Source organism: Protopterus annectens, chromosome 3.part0 (genome assembly GCF_019279795.1).
Source record: "Protopterus annectens isolate FY-2018-M chromosome 3.part0, PAN1.0, whole genome shotgun sequence".
Taxonomy (NCBI): domain Eukaryota; kingdom Metazoa; phylum Chordata; order Ceratodontiformes; family Protopteridae; genus Protopterus; species Protopterus annectens.
Window position 1 is genome coordinate 1,827,223,783 of NC_056731.1, and position 13,491 is coordinate 1,827,237,273.

The following is a 13,491-nucleotide window of genomic DNA, read 5'->3' on the forward strand; positions in this document are numbered from 1 at the left end:
ATAAAGATATTTACTGGAACATCCTCTGGAACTGAAACATTGGACAACTCACTCTGAGATAAAGATTCTTTCTAACAGGCTAAGTGTTGTGGTACAGGCTCGGACACCAGCATCAAATGTTTCATATTCTGCCTAAACCCTACTTCTTGTAATTCCACAATGTACAATCACAGCTCTGAACAAATGCTCTTCACGACTCCAATCTGATCATAACCTTTGCACGTTTGCATTCTCACTGTCTCTCCTTCACGTAATGGATTGAGCGGTTTGCTGAACTTGTAATAAGACTTCTGGGACAGGCATTTCTTTAACAGATGGGCTTTCACTGATCTGTTATTCTTAGTACTTGGAACCAGTAAACTACTTCTATCTGGTAATATGGTTTTGGTTTGTCTCGACAGAAGTCTCTGTGCAGGTGAACCAAGATGTTTATCACGAGAAATATTTCTGAGATTCAAGATATTCAGGAAAACATGACTATTGTCTCGTTTTGACTTCTCAGGTAAATTTTTCACACTTTGAACTGCATGTTCTGCCAAACCATTTGACTGCAGGTATGTAGGACTACTCATAACATGGATAAAGTCTGACAATTGCTGGCTAGAAAACTGTGTGCCATTGTCAGAAATAACTTTGTGCAAACTTGACCATGGTAGTCCAGGAATCTGGTTTAGCTGAAGTGGTTCCTTCTGTTGATGTGGCTTTGTACTATTACATACAGAACAAGATGAAAGTACTCACTCAATGTCTTTTGACATAGAAGGCCAAAATACTAGTCCTCTCTCCCTCCTTTTAGTAGAATCAGTTCCTGGGTGGCCACGATGTAAGCCAGTAATATACTCCTGTTGCAAAGACTTTGGAACAATGACTTTTAGACTTTTATGATGATACCATTGTCAGACAAAATCTATTCTCTGTAAGGTTGCACTTCTTGAGGTAAACTAGATTGCTTTGATGGCCATCCCTGATTGATAAAGTGGTTCAGCTTACCTAAAACAGGATCTGAGGCTATTATTTCTAAGCTCATTAAAATGTGTGGAAGAAAAAGTTCTCACTTCCATGACTTCAAAATCAAGTTTCTCATTTTCATGCTATTCAGTGGTATTTCTGGGCAATCTGGATAATGTATCAGCAAGATAAAGAAGTTTGCCTTTTGTATAAACAACATTGAAATTGTATTTCTGCAATCTCAGCATTATACATTGCAATCTGGCTGGAGCTGTATGCATAGGCTTTTTTTTCAAAATAGTGACTAGAGGTTAGTGATCTGTTTCAGTGTAGATAGGTCTACCATAAATATAATCATGGAACTTCGAACATGCAAACACAATTGCCAAGAGCTCTTTCTCTATTTGAGCATACGGCATTTCAGTTTGAGTGAGAGATCTGGATGCATAGGCAACAGGTGGACTCTCTTGAAGAATGACTGCACCAAGACCAAATTTCAAAGCATCACAGGAAAGAGTAACTGGTTTATGAACACCATATTATATCAGAGTTGGTGGATTGACAATTCTCTGTTTCAGGACATCAAATGCACTCTGGTGTTGTTCCAGCCATGACCAGGATACATGAATCAAAACAACGCAAATATGAAGGTGAAGACTTTGGAACTGAAATCAGTGGAACTTTATTAAGCGCTTTTGTCCTTTAGTACCTGGACATCTTCATAATAAAGGTACCACATCCCTACCGAACTTATATATACACAAACATAATTAAAAATTGAACTAATCAGATTAACCAATTAGTTAATTGGTTACACAAGTAAACAATCAAAAATCAAACAACATTTATACAGGACAAAGCCAACAGATCCATAAAAGTTTAGAAAAGGGTAACAAAATAAGCAACAGGTAATAACAATCCCTACTACTTAAAAAATCAGGGTGCTCATAGAAAATGGTTAAAAAGGTAAATAACCGAATCTAAGTGCATGTAAGATTATCCTTTTATACACATTAAGTAAATCAGTATGCATGTACAATTTTCCTTTTATACACATTAAGTGTAAAATGTAAAGTAAATAACTTAATTTACTCTTCTTGAAATAAAGTAAGCTGAATTCAATCCTAACATTATAAATCTACATCTACTCTAAATAAAATTAACAGTTTAATTCATAGCTCACACGTGTTTAGTATTTATACACTTGTGGAAGCCCCTAGAAAGCTCCTTAAAGCTGTACACACATATTGATCTACACTTTGAATTTTCATTGTGTTTTCAACAAATAAAATTATATGCTAACTCAGCCCAAAGCATAGTTAATTCCGTGTATAAAAACTTTTCCAGAAGAGGGCAATAAAATATACATCTACAATAATGTGAAGGCAAACCCTATAATATCTACATGGGACTGTCCCTATTGTTCAACAATTACAGGTGCATTAGTCTTTTATCTGTTTTTCTTTGACAAAGCATATTTATATTTTTCACAAATGCAGTGTTTACTTTTTTCCCTCAAACATTCATATTCCGGGTCATTATTTCTTATAAATGACAGTTAAAAATAATAGTACAAATTTTACAGCTGTCAACCAGAACATTTTTGTAACAAGACTTTGCTTCAGCCTTATTGAGCCTATGATTATACGTTATCAAACCTATTAAGCTGCATCACATTTTAAGGAAGACTTCTTCATTTTATACCATAAATATTTCCTGTTCGACATTAAATAGGTTGGACAGAAATGTATTCTTATGTTCCAAAATTAAAATACCGGGTAAACTTAAATCTCTTCTTGCATCATAAAATATTGTGCTCACAAACCAAACATATTTAACCTCACTTTGAGATCCTTGTTTAACCTTATGGACAACTGTTCTCCATTCTGCGTGCTTGTGCCACATTTTGAGAAATACTTTTCCACAAATGGGAAACAGATTTGTAGACCATAAATACATATATTGCATTGTTATTTGTAACAATATGCTAAACTCTGTGTTCTATGAAATCATTTTTCTTAAATCCTCCCATTTTATAAGAACTCTTCCAGACTGGCATACAATTTGCTGCAGTTGTATGATGGCACTTGCTGACTAAATAACTGGGGACTTTATTAACTTGGTGTTGGAACTTGGAACTATTCAGGGCATTTCTGATGCCTTAAGATATTAGAAATTGGAAAGCTACATGAGTAGCTAAACCAGGCAAATGAAGAAATGAGTCAGATAAGCATTTGTCTTTCAAGCAGAACAGCTAAATTACATCATTCTAATCTGTTTTCACATTTCACTTTTTTTACTTCCAGGAAGGTGTGCGTGTTTTTTTATTTATGAAATGTTTATGATAAAGAATTTGTGAAATAACTTTCCAGATGCTGTCTGGTGCAGAAATTTTTAAATATCAATACATGCTGTATTTTCTTGGTCAAACAAAAATCAAAATGCTTTTGGGTGTATTAAAACATTAACACATTATTAGCACAGACATATGCTTTTACAAATATTCATATACCCATTTGTGTATGCTTGCTCAGAATCATGCTAGGCTTTATTGAATAAGTAATAACTTGTGAATGCAGCCATAAAATGTAGTCTTAGCAGCTCACCATTTATTGTGAAATCCAGTCTCAAACCATTTCTCTTTTATTCTAGATGCAAACAACAGTAAAATTCATGAACATGAAATGCACTGTGCTGGAGTAGCCCAATAAGAAATCACTGCATAAGGGCATACACTTTTCAAAGAAATCAAGGAAGTGTGACAACAAAAGACATGCTGATAAGCACTACAATTGGAAAGCTCATTAGAACACGATTCATAAAGGTAAGAATCTCACACTATAGCACCACTGTATGTGAGCTATAATACAGTCAAGAGAACTTATGAACACCTGCAATCAGACAGTTTCTGACATTTTTGCAATGTATCCAGAGTTCCTGTGTTAGCGGCCACAGTGGTGCAGTGGTTAGCATTGCCACCTCAGCAAGAGGTTCTCCGGTTCGATTCTCGGCTGGGGTGCCTTCTGTGCGGAGTCTGCATGTCCTCGCTGTGGTCACGTGGGTTTTTTCCGGGTGCTCCGGTTTCCTCCCACATCCCAAAGACATGCAGTAGGTAGATTGGACACTCTAAATTGGCCCTAGGTGTGTGTGTTTGTGTGCCTTCTGTGGAAGGTTGGGTGCCGGGCTGGCAACTCGACACTGTAAAACTCCACTGCCAATCATGAGCGGACAGATGATCCGCTGTGGTGACCCCTAACCAGGAAAAAGCCAAAAGAAGAAGAAGATCCGGAGTTCCTGTGTGACACAGATATGACTTGTGGAAGTATATATTTGGTGTACGGGACATCACCTGCTGCAGCTTATATACCATGAAGAGAGCATTAAGCAGTCACTAGTAACTACACAACCTCATACTTCATGGCAGATGAAACTACTACAGATTATTATGGGGAGCTCATGTGATGCAGCCAAATAGCATTTTAGGGTTGTGGAGCTGTTAGCTAATTCCACTAATCTTATACAAATATAGTCATTATGAATGCTATATGATAAAACACACAGTGCCCACACTTTCCATTCCCTTGTACCAAACAGGTGCAGTTACATACTACAAATAGTGACACTGGTATGCAGGAAGGTACACAGTCACCACCATCCCATAATAGTGCATGCTGTATTGTGAATATAGCCCTGATTATGCTATCATTGTTACATTCCCTGTACTGTCTCCATTTACAGTTTCCTGCGGTCGATCTATATCTGTGTTGACACAATATATTAATACCTGACAACAGAATACAAGTATAGCTGCTACTGGCAGGACCTTTCTGTTGTTGCTTATATGATGTCTCTCACACTGCCACATGCACACTCACTGTTCTGATCCTAAGGGTGTGAAGGAACAGTGCCGATACTTGGATGTCAGATATTATGAATCTTTGATGATTAGCAGCTACTATCACTTGCAAAGCTTGGCAGATCGTGTAGATATTATACCTTGGGAATTACTTAGTTCAATAATGTGTGCTGCCCCCTATCCTGTGCAATTACCACTGCATCACATTCTGTTGACATGGATCTAAAAGGTCTGCTTCTTTAATAATTGTGTTGATCTGCTCAGGCTAGCCATTTTGGGCATCCCAATCCACCTGAGTGGATAAAACCTTTTCCTGGTTTAAATGCACACAGTATGCAGTAGTCACATCGCCTTGTGCAGTTGATTAGCGTACATTTCCTTAATCTCTGCAACACACTCAGCCTTGAATGACAAATTCAAGATTCAGCACACGGGTCACATGCTTGGCATTTGTCTGTATAAGAAGACACCTCTACTGTTATGCAGCTCAAAGGTTACCTTTGAATCAGGCTGCTAGACACCAATTTAAGGATTGTATATAAAAAGTGCTAACACATTTTTCCAAAAGAAATGTTGCAAGATGGTTGACTGAAAGGCAAGATATATTATACAGCTTCTAACTGAACTAAAAATTCATTAAAACTATGAACAGTAGTCAGTTAGTCACAAGTATCTGTAAAGCTGTGAACTATCCTGTCTTACCATTTCTTAGTAGAGATAATATAAATTATTAATTTTTCACTAAAACCTGGGGATTAATATAATCACATGCAGATTATAAAGGTACAACTTGTAGAGAATGTTTAAACAATTTGTTATAAATGGTATTTTAAGGCTAATGTGTAAGGTAGGAGACAGTCATGACCATTTAAATCTTACTGTGTCTAGAGTCCTTGAGAGAGAATAAACTACAGGGACTAAATGATTAAGCACAAGATTTGTAAGTATTTGGATGGGGAATTGAACATTGTTCTTGTGGTGCCATTTACCGGATCACTGAGGGAGGTAGTAGAACTAGATGGATGGATAAATGAAAGCTGTGAAAGTAGCATTGTGTAAGGGAGGGGACCTAAGCAATCCAGGCAGTTATGATCTGATCATTCTGATCTATGTTCAGGGAAGGCTATGGGAAAAAATTCTGAGGAAGAAGCTGATGACTTTTTCTTTAATGGCTAGTACACTTGATGATGATAGTTAATATGGGTAAGAGAAAATACTTCATGTCTGCTTATTCTATGACAATTTTAAAACTATGATTGGTGAAGTAGGCGAAGGAAGCTGTGTAGGCACTCAGGATTTTGATTTCAGCAAGATATTTAACTCTTGTGACATAGAATATTACTGGAGAACTTTAAAATGATTGGAGGCAGTATTTTGCATAAATCAGCAAGGCTTGCATTATGCTTGTTCAAGTGTAAGAGCTCAAGCTGGCATTGGCTAAAGTTCTGTTGCTCACACAGTACAGCAAGCCCATAATTTTCACATAGTAGTGAGTTGTGTGAGGCCTGAAGCTGATGCTGCTCAGAGAAGCAGCGTGAAAAGTGTTGCAATGCCTGTCTGTGATCACTCTTCTCTGACAGTCAGTAACCTTACAGACAGAGAATAATAAACAAGGGGACTTGGAAAAGGTGAAGTTACCCCACATGGAGGCACAGGTAGGCTTGGCCCCTGCCCTGAAAACATATTTTTTATCCATGTCGCATTTGATCATAAAGTGATAAGTTCAAGTACATAGATAACGAGATGGGTTGTACTTGAGCTGTCATTTATGAAGTTTTGTGAATGAGCAATTGTAATGTGAGCTCGAGTGTGCTGAGCAGATGTAGAGAATCCTAAAATAATGTTAGCACTTGCTTCTGCTCTGTTTAATTCCTGTGTGTCATATACTTATCTGCGATAGATGACAAGAAAAACATATTTAGAAACAGTGCTATGTTAGGAAGAAGAAATGTAAGATAAGGTGATCAGTCTGAAAGAAGGTTTCAGTGGCTAGTGCTCGATAAGTCATCTGGAAGATGGCAACTGAGGGTTAATGAAGGAAAAGCTAACATGTTGTATCCTTGTTGTGATACCTGCTTGTAGGTTATGAAATCAGGTGGTGTAAGAACACTAAGCATGTAGAAAGAAAAGGATTTATGAGTTCTGTTGAAAGGAGTTTTGAGTCACAAACAGCAGTATGAAAATGCAATGAAAGATGTGCTTTATTTCAAGAATATTTGATTCCAAGATAGGGAGTTAGTTATGCCACTGTAGAAAGTCTGCAGTTGGAGACCATTTAGGGAAAATGGCTTGTTGGAAAAGCACAAAAAATGCATTACCTGTATAATCAAGTAGTTAGAGGATTGGATGTGTGCATACAGGAAAAGAAGTCTTTGGCTGTGTAAGGTAGAGAATATGATGATAATGGGCAGAGTTTTAGTGGTTTCATGGGGGAGTGAAATACAGCTGAAATAATGACATGGGACAGCAGACTGCACTCTACACAGATTGTACTAAATTTAGACTGACCATAAAGGGAAATATATTAGTTTAATGGACCTTTGAGTGTGTGTGTGTGTGTGTGTGTGTGTGTGTGTGTGTGTGTGTGTGTGTGTGTGTGTGTGTGTGTGTGTGTGTGTGTGTGTGTGTGTGTGTGTGTGCATGCATTTGGGAAGGGCTTCTGGTGCTAAATGCAATTATTATGCAAATTAGACCAGCATTATGTTTTCTTTTCCTGGCACTATATATGAATGTATATGCATAATACGTTGCACACACCAGCTAAGAACCATAATGTTTCAAGACCACTAATGCCAGGTTTCTGTGAAACTAGAGGCAGTCTAACATGGTGTCCTAGTTACTCATTTCCTGTATTTTTTCACATGATGACTAAGAACTAGTTTAATTTTCTGTTATGCAATGCATGACTTTTTAGTACAGTAATCCTCTGGCACACTACAGTTAATTATGCAAGCCAAGTCTGGCTATTAAATGCTCCTGGCCTTCAGACAAAGCAATCCACAACTGCTTCTGCAAGAATTCTATAATTCAATCCACATTCTGTTTGCCATTTCATTGTAACTATGGTAAGATCCTGTTTTTCCTATTATACAGTTCATGACTCTGTATAGCTAGTATTAGCATAGATAATTTTGGATGTGTAATAAATACGTTATGCCATATTTCCATTTCTGTAAACAGCTGATATGTCAAATTCTTATTGAATTTATTGAGTTATTGAAAATGTGTACACCAAATGGTCCTAATGAGCTTGCCACTATAACCGTTATACACACTATACAATGAATATATAGTATACATCTGTCATATTGGCACATACCATAACTCTCCTTATCTTAACTGAAAGTACATTACTCTGTATAAAATGTGCTTCCATTGCTGTATCTAGGAATCACCCCAAAATGCTAATGTGTGTTACCATTTGTGCTCAAAACTGAAAGATTAAAGAATCTGGGAGTCGAAAATGGTTCCTGAATTCCAGTACTCCTCTGTAAATCTAACTTTTGTTCATAAGGATTGTAACCAACCAACCAATTAAACCAACTCACTGCATGACTATGGCTCTTGGTTAGAAAGCTGAAGGTAGTACCATATGTGGGGTAAACAAAGGATAATGCTATCCCAGGTACAAACTGTTGCAGGGTAGGATTACCACCACAGAAGTGTTGCCAACTGAATTTGAGAGTAATACTAGCAGTTTAAATTAATGACTGATATTCATAGTCTGGGACTTCTCATTTTCATAGTGGTAAGTTGTGAACAGCAGTGTTACATGGATAAACAAATCTTAAACTTTCAGCATGAATACAGAAATTGGTATCCCCTATCACAAAAGCATAACATCCTTAGTGCATAAGCAATAGGGAGACAGCTAATATGCTGACGACTGGTCTTAGAGATTTGTGTAAGAGTAAGATTCATCGACATGAATGTATAATGAGGCAGTTAGCATACTAACCATGTAAATAGTCCAGAATTTATGCCAGAAAGCATCAGTTTTCCAGGAGAATATGGAGATGTGAAGTGGAGATCGACTTGATAAATGCGTCATTTTGGTGCTTGTGCATACCTGGGTATTTTATTAAAGGAGTTGCTTGGGTAAACGTTTCATTTTGGTGTTTACGCATACTTGGACATACATCTGAAGGGACTGCTGGTGGAAATAATTAATTTGTGTGTCAGAAAAGGCTTGCACATACAAGGTCAGACTGCTGAAGTGAGCACTAGGCAAAATAATTTATTTTGTCATTTTAGTGCTAGTGCATCCTTACAACAAAAAAATGAAGGGGTTGTTAGGAGAAATAATTCATTTGTGTGTCAGGGAAGTACTTGTGCATACTTGGACAAACAAGTTTGTGGATTGCAACTCCAGTATCAAAGGTAAAGCATCACTATTAATAATGGATGTGAGTACCACCCGGATGTTGCACTAGGAAGTGCAAAAACACCTCATTAGCATATGCCACTTTACAACATTTCTTATTTGCAAGGCTTTATTTTTAATGCCTTTTGCATTATTGTAAATTGCCTGTATGAATCTCACCTATGCTATGGTCAGTCGTAATCATCAGGGTACTCCTATCGCATTTGTGTAAGCAGCTATGGATACTGACCAATGTCTTTAGATGTAAATAATAGCAGCAAGTAGCTACAAGTCCTTTGCTACAGTTCTTCATATATTTTGGTCCTCACCTTGCAAGTGAAGATTTTTTTTGGTCCAAAGCTTTGTGTTAAGGAGGAAGCAGTCTAGGAACTACCTAGGGCACTGACTGGGATTGTGTCAATCAAAGAATGGCAGTTTAGCTGTTTTGCCAAAAGCACTTTCGCCGATAGTAGAGAATTCCCTTTTTTCCACTGTTGTGTGACTTACAGTAGGTATATTTAAATCTGTCTTCCAACATGAAGTGTACAGGGTTGAAAGCCACCTGCAAAAATAGATTTACTCCAAGTTTCACTGAAACTACTTTTGGTTAAACATTTTTGGAGATTTTTGCTTTTCAGCAAAGCAGTGTAAATATATTGACATGATACCCACCAACTGTCCTATTTATGGCAATCCAAACCAGTAAATCCAAAAAAGCGGATACAGACAGGCAGGAAAAAATGACTTTAATAAAACTTGATTTAAAATCAGCTTAAAACAATTTAATAGCTTGTAAAAATATTTACCAATACGCTCAACAAGTCAACAGCTTAAAGAGCTGAGCAGCATGTAAATAAATTTACTATATACGCTCAAGAAACAAATTAAATAAATAGTAGACAAGTAGGTAAGCACTTTTGTTTGTCCTGAATGACAAACTTCCTCTGACAAAAAATGCATCATTTCCTTTACTTTTTAAAGTTATAATAAAATTAGGTGTACGTTCTCATTCGCCCATCTCACTGATGATTTAATGACGCCCATCTGCTTCTCATTAGGGTACCTACTAAGCAACAAAGGTAACCTAAACATTTCCAATGACAGTTATTAAAATACATGTGTAGTATAGTGTACACCATATGTATAAAAAGTATATTTATTTTATATGATCTAAAAATATGACCATATATACTTATAGTGTATTACTATAAAAAATAGATAGAACAAGGGGTAAAACAAACAATCCTAATTATTTATTTAGGGGGGGGGGTACTGTGTATATAAAGTCAACTTAAACCCAATAAATGGTACATTTTGAAATGTGTGAATATAAATATTAATATAACATTGGGGCTTAATTTTAATGCTCCAAAGCTTTAAGTTTCAAGACACTTCCCAGCAATAACATACCATTTAACCCTGGCCAAAGATGGGCACCTAAACAAATTTGCCACTTTAGCTCCATTTCCTCAAGAATTAGTTGCCATGCCCCTCCCCTACAACTATTATTTAAATGATCCAGCACAACAAATCTAAATGAGTGCGTAATATGTTGAGTAATATGTTTTGCAAGTACATTTGTATCACTGCCATCTCTAATGGCTCTGACGTGTTCTCCTATTCTTTCTTTAATTTGCGCTCCGTTTTCCCTAAATAAAAACAAGTACAGTGGGTACATAGAGCACAATAGACAACTTTTGTGGAATCACAACTAAACTTTCCCATTATATTGCTGTCACAGTTATTAATTGTTATAAAGTTTGTTTCTAAGATAAATATACAAAATTTGCATCTACTGCATTTAAACATATATCCTTTTGTTTTGGATCTAAAACTGGCTTCAAGACATTTTTTAAGATTATAGCCCTTCCTGTAAACAATAGATGGAAATCCCCCAATTTTATTTCTTACTAATGGGTCATTTAACAATAAGGGCCAATTTTTTGCCAGAATATTTCTAATCATGTGACTATCAGAATCAAAGGTAGTAATAAAACTACTAATAAAATTATTATTACTTTTATTATTTTCATTACAATTAATCCCATATTCTTGGGAATTATTCAAATTCTGATTAAGTGCATTTACACTAGATGCTGTTCCTGTTCCCATAATGATATCTATATTTTCGCCAACAAATGGTGTAATAGTTCTATCTGACAAAAGAGGCCTAAAATGTCCATTTTCTCTTTTATAAATAATTTCTTCCATTATATCATTTATTAGGGCCACTGGGTAACCCCTTTGTAAGAACATAGTTTTCATTAGCTCACATTCCTTTAGGAAGCTCTCCCACCTGCTAACCATACATGCTGCTATTACAAATTGCCCTTTTAGTACAGCCCTCTTTTGCGTGTATGGGTGGCTGCTATTATAGTGTAGTAAACTATTACTATAAGTTTTTTTAGGATAAATTTCTGATAAAAAGGTATTAGTTTCATAATCTTTTATATGAGAACATCCAAGTAAGAAATTTGATTTGTGTCCCATTCACCCAAAAATTAAAAAAAAAATTGTTGTTTGGTTAATATATTCCAAAAATTCAGTAATTTTACCTTCTTCTCCATGCTACAAAATAAAAATATCATCCAAAAACTGCAGGTAAATTACACAATACTGACAGAATGGATAGTTAAAGATAAAGTGTTTTTCCCATATGCACATGATAATGTTTGCATAAAGCCCACTACAAGGGAACCCCATGGTAACACCTGTCCTTTGAAAATATAATTTTTCATTAAACAATATGTAGTTATTTTTAAGCACAATATTAAGTAGTTGGTCATATAAATTAATACTGTCCTGAGATAGTCCTTTACTATATAAGTATTCTCAAACAATTCTGTACCCACATTGTGGGGTATAACTGAATATAGATCTTTAACATCTATAGTTATAAATATATCTTGGGTCCCAAAACTCACTTCATTCATTCTTGACAAAAATTCACATGAATCTTTGCACAAATGGGCTTCAGCTAACACATATGGTTTTAATTTTTCATCCAAACATTTGGCTATGGGATTAGTAATAGACCCTTGGGCATCAACAATAGGTCTCACAGGTGCTTTATTACAATCCTTATGTATCTTAGGAGCACCAAACAAGACTGGTGTCCTAGGATACAAAACTGACATATAATTCAAATCATCTATGTTTATAGCCCCTTCAGTGAAAAGATCCTGTAATGTACCCATAATTCATCTATGTGCACCATTCATTTCATTTATAGAACTACTGATATAAGTATTACTGGTAACTATACTCTCCATTCTATTTATATAGTCATTATAATCAAAGATGACCATACCCCCTCCTTTATCAGGTTTTACTAGTCTAATATTTGTAATATTCATTAACATTTGTAAATTGTCTGTCTCTATCTTATTTAAATTATATTTCTTTTTATGTTTGCTTTCTATAGCTCGAAAATCTAGTTTGCACATCTTTTCAAAGAATTCCAGACTTGAATTTAGAGGTGGATTATAAGTGTTAGAAACATAAAAAGGCTTAATAACATTACTGTTATACTGAAATAGGAGAACAAGATTCAACTTTCGAACAAATAATTTTAAATAAATAATAGTCTCCACAAAGTTCATATTTTTGCTAGGGACAAAAGTTTGGCCTTTGGATAAAAGTTCACAAATTGATTTATCAAACACAATGCTGGAAAAGTTGTAAACAGTAAAGTCTCTTGCTTTGCTCATTAAAATTCTAGGTTTAGCATCATCTAAGTAATCTATCTGCGGCCTCTCCATGGGCCTCTGTTGTAATTCATTCTGCCCCTGTTTGAAGAAGTCTCATTCCATGATTGCTGGTCCCTGTTCCCCCAATAATTCTCTTGATAGAAGTTCTGCTTCTGATTCTGTTGCAGTATTCTTTCCGAGCGCCTGAGGGGTGGGAAATCTGCTGCTTCTAAAAAATGTTCATCACTATCATTTTCCATTACCATATCATTTTGAAAATTATCATAACCAATCGCATTTGTTGCTGGCACATTGGATAATTTTGAATCCCATTGCTGTGATAATGGTGGTAAAGGTATGCTGTCTTGTTTTCATATGATTTCAAATCTCTATCAAGTTTTTTTATTTTTCGTTCTCTTATGACCCTAATTTTTTCCTCGATAGATTTGAACATTCTATCATATTCAAAACTATTGTCCAAGAAACCACGGTCATTTTTAATGACCGCATCAAGTTCATTTGCCTTTTTTGTTAGTTCTTCAATAATTCTAATGTTATCATTAATTACCAGGTTCATATATTCAGCACCAAATTTGTCGAAAAGTTTTAATAAATCACAATGGAGTGCTGAGTTT